Raw genomic sequence first — 10,133 nt, 5'->3', positions numbered from 1 at the left:
AAAAAGAACATATGGTAACTCAAGGATGTAGATGAAAAATTTTTAATTAACTTAAATTTTATCAAGGTAAAATATATGTTAACATAAAATCTGCTTTCTTAACTATTTTTAAGTGTGTAGTTAAATGGCATTAAGTATATTCACATTGTGTTCAACCACCACCACCACAAACCTACATAACTTTTTCATCATCCCATACTGAAACTCTGTACCTATTAACAATAACTCCCTATCCCACTATCCCCCCGCCATCCTCAAACCCCATTTTACTTCTGTCTCTATAATTCAATCACTTTAGGGACTTCATATAAATGAAATCATACAATATTTGTCCTTTTGTCTTACTTCACTTAGCATTATTCCCTCAAGGTTCATCCATATTATAGCATGACTCAGAATTTCCTTACTTTTTAAGGATGAATAATATTCTATTGTATGTTTATATACATTTTGTTTATCCATTCATCTATTGATGGACACTTCAGCTGTTTCTACCTTTTAGTTATTGTGAATAATACTGCCATGAACATTGATGTACAAATACCTGTTTGAGTACTTGGTCTTAATTATTTTGGAACATATATCCAAAAGTGGAATTGCTGGACCACATGGTATTCTACATTTAATTTTTGAGGAACCTCCATACTCTTTTCCACAGCAGCTGTACCAACTGGAACGTGGATTCTTCTGGACAACTTGCCCAACCTCATCCCTCCTAGGGGTCAGGACACTCCCAACCATTTCCTCAAAGGCAACTGTAGTTTGCTAGAAATAGAACCCCTCAGGGGTAACTTCTTGTTTTTTATTTTAAAAATTTTTTAGATTTTTTTCAAAGTTTTCATTTGTTACTTTCATTCTATGTTCTCTCAAGGAAAAGAGACCAGCTTCTATATAGATTGTCTTTGTGTCAGCACCAGAAAGGTCATTTTTAGCCACGATCAAGTCATCTAGGGTTATATCATTCTGCTTGTGTGAATTTCAAGCAGGGGGAACTTGACCTCTGTCAACGTGGCTGGGTATGATAAGTGCCAGATCCAAATTTTCTATTCGGTTTGTGCCCAAGATAACTTTCACTAGACTAACTGCTCCAAGACTGTTCACTGACTTTCTCTTACCACCAGAATTTGAGTCTTATTTATTTTGTGCCAACGACATCAATTTCATCAATAAACATGATGGATGGTGCATTTTCTTCAGCAACTTGAAACAATTCCTGTACGAGTTTGGGCTCATCACCTAGGTATTTCTAAATAAGTTCAGAGCAAACCACTCTCAAGAAAATGGCCAAGATTTGGTTTGCCACTGCTTTGGCTAGTAAGTTTTTACCTGTGCCAGGGGGACCATAGAGACTGGCCCTCTTAGGTGACTTTAAACTCAACTCTTCACAATTTCAGGATGAGTGATAAGAAGCACCACAGATTCCTGAATTTCCTGGATTTGGTTGTCCAAACCCCAATATCAGCATGGGGGACTTTCTCCACCTTCATCACTGTGAGTAGGGGATCTGTGTCATCCATCAACACCCCTATCACAGCATGAACCTTGTAGCTGAGCAGGACTGAGCAGCCTCATTCCACCAGATCATTGTCTACAAATGAAAGAATGCTGATGTGGTGTTCTGAGCCCGAAGATGTGGATACAATCTCATGATTGTCATCAATGATCTCTTCTAAAGTTCCTACTAACGTTGGGTCCATTTGGATTATCCTTTGATCATTCTTCTTCTTGCTTTTCTTCTACAGGCTTCATTTGTTCCTGATTACTAATTAATTATTCTGTGAGAAGATAGTCTTTAATTCTCTCTAACCTCTATAATTTTAACCAACACAGTGTGAGGGGTCACCAGTAGCAGTCTGTCAGCAGCATCTGGTCTTTTGGTTTCCTTATTTTTCCCCCACTCTAGTTGCTATGGGAAGGCCACATTTTTTATGTCCTGTCACCCTTCTTGACACCTCCAGGATCATGACTACCATTCTACCTTTGACTAATCTTGCTTTGGCAGCTGGACCTGCCAAGATTTGACTATTATGCAGAGATAGACTTTCATCTTAATAAAGTCACTATACTATTTTGCAAATCTGTTATAGCAGCTGAATTTTATTTTTAACTCTGAGCTTCCTAAGCAGTGTGCCTTGGCCAAGAGAAAGGAGTGTGTCAGTGGTAGTAAGGAACATCAACAAAGTCTACAATACTGTCAAAGACCTCTCTCTTATATTAATCTGTGCATTCCTGATCCTAGGATGGGGAATGGGAAGAAAAAAACACATCGTTCTTGCTGCTACATATATGCATATATTCTCAACCATTTATAAAAATATACGCGCCATGCATAGAAAAAAAAAAAGACTAAAGGAAATACTTCAAACTGTTAATGGTGAGGATTCTGTTTTAAGAGTCCAGGGAAGAAGCCTGTCCAGTGAAGTACCATGGAAGAAAAAGAAAAACTGAAAATGAGGAGAAACATTCTAGACTGGGAAATTGAAAGAAAAATGATATAATTATCATGAAAGTCATAAAAGCTGTCATTCTTATCACATGATAGTAAAATAAATACATTAGCAAATCCACCCTGAGTTTAGATAAAACTATTCTTTGAAAGCATTAAAGAGAGGCTGTGGCTCATTCTGTGTTCCCTGAAACATGCACCATGAAACACTATTCCTGAAACATGACTATTGTAAAAAGTTCTGTAGATGCACACAGTCTCTCTCTCTGGAATTTTAAAGGCTCTGAGAAATCCTGAAGTTAGGAAACATAATGTTACTTAATGTAGATTTATTGTGATAGATACTATTACTCCCAAAGATATTCTCCCCTTCCTTTTAGTAATATAACAATAATTTGTTCAGGGCAACAATGTGCTCAGCTAAATAACTACATTTCTCAGCATTCCTTGCAGCTAGAGATGGTCAGGTGACCTGATTCTAGGCAATGTGGTGTAAGTGGAAGTTGTTAGGTGGGGTTTTCTGAATAGCTCATAAAAATAAAGGCTGACTGAGCTGGCAAGTATGGTTTACCATTTACTTTCTCATTCATCCTGCATGAAACATGAATGTGATAGAGGAGGTGGCACAGTTATCTTGAGACTCTTAGGCAACAAGCATGAAGATGAAAGCCACAGGGTAAGGATGATTGAGTAAAAGTAAAAAAGTAGCTTCAGCCTATGAAGACTTCATGGATTGACAGTACTTCTCAGAACTTCTTGATCCATGAGAAAAAATGAAATCTATGTTTGGCTAAGGCACTGTGGGTTGGGTTTTCTGTCAAAACATAGAAGTCTGGGAACTTGATGACACAATGGGACAGCCACACTAGGATAAATCTGATGTTCTTTTACAAAAGAGAAAATAAAGCCCTAATTTACTTCCCACTTGTACCAGGGAAAAATAACAATGTGCATTATTTTGGGGTTCTATTTAAGAAAGTAGAACATTCATATTTTGTAAATGCTGAGCCTGAAGTGCCTGTGGGGCAGACAAAGATAGAGAAGCAGAAAAGAACACAATGTGTGGGTCTGAAGCTTGTGGGAAAGATCTGGACTGGAAAAGAAAAGGTTATTAAAGTTCAGGATGGACATTTTTAAAGTCTCTCATTGCCTGTCTTGGATTGGTTACACGTGTGTTCTGTGCATCTCTAAGGAACAGAGCAAGGGATCAGATTTGGACTGCAAGTGAGGAAAGACCTTCCCATAGTCAGAACTCTCCAAAAATGGAAGAGGCTCTCTGTAAATTAGGGAGCACTTTGCTCCTTGAGTGATGCAGAGACTGGATACTCAAGTGGTGGGGAAGATGTCCAGAGCACAAGGAAGGTGAATTCAATAATTGTTAAAGATCTTTCAAACCCTGAGTCGCTAATATTCTAAGCATCTAATTTGGTTCAGAATGTGACATTGTCAATCTTACAAAAAGGCTCCACCCCAAACTGAGATCAAGATCCCTCACTGCTGTTGCAGCCATCCTTGTTCTGATGCCATGCCCTTTAATGGAATCCAGGAGCTGTTTGTATAGTACAACTTCATGAAGGCCTCAAATATTTTTATTATATAATTATTAGATTCATTTATTAATTATTAGACTCAAGAATTTCATTTAACTATTAGTGCTTTTCCTCCATAATTACTAGACTGATACATGCTCAAAACAACAACAACAAATTGGTAAATTCAAGAAAACACCAAGGGAAGGAAAAATATGTAATACCACCACCCAGAGATAACCAGAATGAACATTTTTTGATATAAAAATACATTTTTGTGTGAATAAATTTTTCCTCAAGTTGTAATCTATTTTACACACATCTTAGCCAAAATGCTGAGAAGCAATCTATTTTACATATTATTTTGGTGTGTAAAAGACGTATTTGATATTAATTTAAACTTACCTAAGAGTTGTAAAAATAGTACAAAGAATCCCAATACATCCTACATGCAGATTTACTGTATTCTTTTTTAAAATTAGTTGCATATCATGAACATTTTTCCTGTCCATAGACATCATTATTATCACAGCCAACATTTATTACTAGCAGGTAAGTCCTTTACTCACTGTGACTTCTAAAATTTCCACAATGAACCCCTGAGATGAATACATTATCCACATTTCACATATGAATAAATTAGGTCTTAGCTAAGTGCTTCCAATATTTCACCTTACAATCTTTCGTTAAAGGTCTTTTTTTTTTTTAATCCCTATCTTTGTGCATCTATTCCTTAAGTTTTTGATGCTATCTCTAAATGATTGTGGACAAAATACCCAAAACCCAATGACAGGACAGAAAGGGAAACCATGTTTGTCATTAAATCTATGTCCCATTACTGGGCCATGTCATGGTCCATAATGTACAATGTCTAACTGTATTTTTTAAACCTTCTAATAACATAAATAGCCTGGTAATATGCATTTTTAAGTGATTCAGAATTACTTCGTCAAATGTAAACATGTAAAATATACTCTCTCTCTAGAATCCTATTGGTATTTCATCATATTAAAATATGTATGCACTTCATGTACATAACAGCATTATTTACAATAGCCAAAAGGTGGAGGCAACCCTAGTGTCCACTAACAGATGACTAGATGAAGGAAATTCTGATACATGCTACAACATGGATGAACCTTAAGGACATTATGCTAAGTAAAATAAGCTAGTCACAAAAAGAGAAAAACTATAAGATTCCACTTAAATGAAGTCCCTACAGTAATCAAATTCAAGTAGAATGGTAGTTACTAGGTGGTGAGGGGAGGGCAAAATGAAGAGGTATTGTTTACTGGGTACAGAGTTTCATCTTTTTGTAAGATGAGACTTCTGGAAAGTGATTATACAACAATATGAATGTACTTAATGCCATTGAACTGTACACTTAAAAAAGATTAAGATGGTAAATTTTGTTACGTGTATTTTACAATTAAAACATAAAAATGAATTTAAACATATACAGTAGATGCTTAAAATTATGATGAATGAGCCTCACAAAAGGTAGCTAATGTCTCTGAGAGGTATTATATTTTTAGTATGTGTGCTGCCGAAGCAAGCACACTGAGATATTAAACAGATGCTCCAAAGATGTAACTGTGAACTGAAAGAAACAGTACAATTGCCACACGGCCTGCAGATCAAATCTGCCTCATGGTGGGGCCTCACCATTTCAGTAGAGACAGGAAGCTTGAGGCCCTGAAGCCAGTGGACCTGCCAACCCTCCAACTTCTCCTTGTAGGCTTCCTGTGTTAACTGTCATCCTGTGGCTGCCTGTTCCTGCCCCTTGGCCAGAGAAGTTCTCCTGCCTCCAAGTGCAGTATTAGTTCCTTAACTGAGGTTGAAACATTTATTGAGTGCCTACTGTGTCTCCTGCATAAAGTGCTTTACATACATTATTTCTAATTACTATTTTCACAGTGACCCCATGAAGAGGTTTTGTAATTCTCATCTTACTCACAAGGAGACTAAAGTCCAAAAGGTTAAGTAGCTTACTCTAGGATACACAATAAAAAGCTAAATTCCTTCCATTATACCATGTGGCCATTAAGATGATCAAAATAATAAGATCTCTATAGCAACTAGCGTATTTTTAAAGCGCCTAAGGTCTCAGAGGCAAAAAAGGTACTGTATCAAGCAACTCAGGATTGACTCAAGATAATAATTTATAGTATGTATTGAGCATTTAGTATAGGTTAAGAACTCAGCCAAACTCTAATTATGTTACCGTGTACATGCAACCAACAACTCAGGATGGTATGTTAAGTGTCCATTTGTCAGTGCCTGGCACACTAGTAAAGGCTCAGAGATGTCAGTTGCTTCAGGATAGAGGACTGATACTTCTTTCACTTTGAAATATGTCATTCCCAAGATCAATACTGATTTTGAAACTGCTACTACTTTATTCTTAAGCATTGACAACGCCTTTCTGGATGATTTTTAAGGCAGAACTGGGTTTGATCTCTAATTCAGGGGTCCCCAACCCTTAGGGGCCACGGACCAATAGGTCCATGGCCTGTTAGTAATTGGGCCGCATAGCCGGAGGTGAGCGGTGGGCAGCGAAGTTTCATCTGTACTTGCAGCCACTCCCCAGCGATAGTATCACCACCTTAGCTCCATCTCAGATAATCAGGCATTAGATTCTCATAGGATCAACTGTTCCTGATGCCAAAAAAGTTGGAGACTGCTGCTCTAATTCAGTGTTACCACTGTTTTCCATGATACTCACCCTAAAAACATTAAGAAGCTATACTGAGCATATGTGTGCTTGTAGCAGAAAGGCAATCATTCATTCGACAATTAGGTCTTAAGTGCCTTCTGTTTGCAAGGCCAAATCCTCTGTTCCCTCTCCTCCCTTCAAAAAAAACCCAAACCAAAAAACAAATAAACAAAATTAGTTTTCAAGAAAGTTCAGGTTGTCATATGGATTTAGATTCTTTGGGGCGAATATAATATTGACCTTCTAAATTTTATCCTTATAGATTGAATCTCATGAATCTTTATTAAATGTCGTGGTTCCAGCTGGGAAAAAAGCAAACATTTTTTAAATGTGCTATTCTCCCTTTATTATATAACCTCATAGAACTTTGCGTCTCTAAATCATATAACAAATTTTTGCAAAACTTATCTTTGCTCCCATCCCTGTTCCCCATCTTTTCATTTTTATTCCTTTAGTTAGAATAGGCAATCGCTATTACCAGTTTCTCAGTCCTTCTGGAAACATTTGCCTTTACAGGCTCATATATATCTTTACCTATCTAGGTCTTTAAAAAAAAAATTAACAATGATGCACCGATAACACATTTTTCTGTGCTTTGCTTTCTGTCACTAACTATATCTTCAAGTTGGTTCCACATTAGTATATAAATTGCTGCTCTCCTCTTTCTAGCAATGGCAGGTTATTCCTTTGAAATGATGGACTCTCATTTATTTCACCTGTTATTCTCTGGTTTCATGGCTCAAGACAGGAAAAAAGTCTTTGTCTACGTGAGTCAGTTTGAAGACACTAGGAATCCCCATTCCATATAACTCTCTAAATCTTTTTGAGGGAAAATCCCTTACCTAGGTGCAACTGCGTATCATTAACCCAAAGCAGCGCCGGGAAGAGCCGGCGCGGGGAGCACCCAGATGCAGCCCCCACCTTTTCATCGGCACCGGGCAGCCCAGCGTGAAAGCCCAGCCCCACCCTGGAGTAGCGGAGAGGCTCGCCATGGGGCAGGTAACCTCCAAAAGCACACGCGCTTCCATTTTCCCATCTGCGTTGGGACCCGCAGTAGGAGCCGCCATCTTGTACTTGTGGCCACCAATTCCGTCAACAAAGACACCTGTTAACTGCGCGGCAGCCATCTTCCACGAGAAGCTTGCGCTCCAATTACTGCACTCACATCATCGCGTTTCCCAGAAAGGGAAAAGCCTCTCAGCGTTCCTTACCACCGCAAAGGAAGCAGCCATCTTGTACGTCAAACTCCTCCATTTCCGGGCCGGCCTGCTGACGTGAAAAGGGAGGTGCGAGCCAACAGAAGCGACTCTCTCCCTCTAGCGGTGCGGTCGGCGCAGCGAGGCCAGCTTTGACCAGTTGGAGACTCTGCTTCCGGGTCTGTTGACGGCGGGCTGTGACGGCCCCGGGACCTGCGCAGTGGACGCCAAGCTGGGGCGAGGTTGAGGTGGGATTTGAGCTTGCGCATTGTGCGATAGGGACGGGGCGTGGCCGAGAGTGGGTCTAGGAAGGTTGGAAGTCCGTGTTTGCTAAAGGTCTCTCTGCGTGAGCTGTTAAATCTCTTCACCACTCGGTGAGGCACAGATTATTGTTACCATTTACGGGTGAGGAAACAGACTCACCCTCCTTGCCCACTCTGCTAAACCCTAGCAGATGTGGTATTTTAGAAATTCCCTCTCCACCGTTTCTATAAAATGGGATGACGGTATCTAATGTGAGAATTGTCGCGAGGATTGAGTTTTCAGATTACAGTGCTTGGTTGTTAATTAAATTAGCCAGACCACACAGCATTATCCCTGTCCTGTGGCTCGTGATGATGCTCTGGTACCATCTGGCTATCAGCTTTCTCAGGAACTTGTCTGAGGTTGGGCAATTCCTGGGAGGCAGTTTTGGCTCTGTTTTAGGCGTCTGGCAGCTTGGCCTCCCATGGGAGCCTCATACTTGTCAGAGGTCTTCCTTCATAAGAGGAAGGACTAAATATCTTTGGTATTCCCAATTCCAGTATTCATAGCACCAATTTCCTAAGAATTTGCAAGTAAATGGTGACTTGAGGAATCTTTAGATAGCAGTACCTGTTCTATCTGCTTCAAACCATCAATCAGACCACCTCCAATTCCATCAGGATAGTTTCTAGTTTCTGGAAATGGGATCCATTCCAGATCTTCAGGAGACCTCTATATTATTAAAGTACCTTCATATCTGTTAGCAGAGCCCACACTAGTTATTAGCACCTAACAGGGGTGTGTGTTTAACACTTAGTTAAGGGCAAGTATAGGTCACAGAGTTTTCTTTATTTATCATCATTATCACCATCACCACCACCACATCAATATCCTCCTCCTCCTCATCATCATCATCATCCTAGGTGAGAATCCAGTTCTTAGAGAAGATGCTGTTTCTATCCTTGGGAAATACACAGGTTTGTTAACCCAAGTGTGCAAATGCCAAAATATTGCCTTGTGGAAGAAATGAAATAAGGAATCTTAATTTTCTATAACTGTTTAACAGATTGAAATTCTACAATATCGTCCTTAAAGTTATGGATGACATTCATGCTGGACAACACATCCCCAAATAAACAGGAACATTAGTCCTTTGCATTTTCATCCATATAATATGAATTATTGTTTTATGTAGTTGGCTTGTAAATCAGATAGAAGAAAAGACCTACAAACAAAAAGTACATTTATGTTGTCTTCTATATTTACCCAAATAGACTTCTATTTGTGCTCTTTAGTTTTTCATTTGTAATTGTCTATTGTCATTTCATTTCATTTTAGCCTGAAAGATTCTCTTTCGCATTTCTTGTAGTAGTTCAGGTCTGTTAGTAACAAGTTCTCCCAGTTTTTATCTGGGAAAGCTTTAATTTCTTTTTTATTTTTATTCTATTATAGTATACTACAATAATTGATTTTAGGATGTTGCATCAATCTCACTGAAGAGGAATTTCCCTCTTCATTGGCCAACATTTCTAATTAGCTCTTTTCTGCTTCTGTAAACATGCTTGTTGCAAGGCCAGAGATCTCAGGGTCAACTGAGAACTCATCTTCCCCTAAAGATGTATTACTACAGTGCTTGTTAGATAGAAAATCCTATGCTCTGTAATTGCCCATAGCCCATAGCAATTTCAGGAGTCTGTAAATCAAACCATGCTGACTGTAACAACGCGAATATAAAAGTAAAATTGCCCCTAAGTTGGGGGCCCGGATTTTCAGAGCACCAGCTCTTCTGGGACCACTGGCGTAATAAAATCGACTTACTCCAAACCTCCAGGTGCTGCTTGATTCTCGCTAGTCTTGAGTTTTTGCAACTTTTCTGCAACATCACATCCTTGAAAAAAAGCCCACTTGACCATGGTGTATAATTTTTTGCTGGATTCTGTTTGCTAATAATATTGAGAACATGTGCATATGTATTCGTAAATGATATTGGTTTGTAGTTTTCT

The 10,133-nt window shown here is 38.9% G+C and overlaps 1 pseudogene; it reads right to left on the bottom strand.

Moving 5' to 3' along the window:
• Positions 1–440: 440 nt before the first annotated feature.
• On the bottom strand, positions 441–7,907 carry LOC107497009 (annotated as a pseudogene).
• Between the last annotated feature and the right edge of the window lie 2,226 nt (positions 7,908–10,133).

The sequence above is a fragment of the Rousettus aegyptiacus genome, unplaced genomic scaffold, assembly GCF_014176215.1.
Source record: "Rousettus aegyptiacus isolate mRouAeg1 unplaced genomic scaffold, mRouAeg1.p scaffold_m13_p_12, whole genome shotgun sequence".
Classification (NCBI taxonomy): domain Eukaryota; kingdom Metazoa; phylum Chordata; class Mammalia; order Chiroptera; family Pteropodidae; genus Rousettus; species Rousettus aegyptiacus.
Note: the sequence above shows the minus strand (reverse complement) of the source record. Positions and strands in the feature narration are given on the sequence as shown.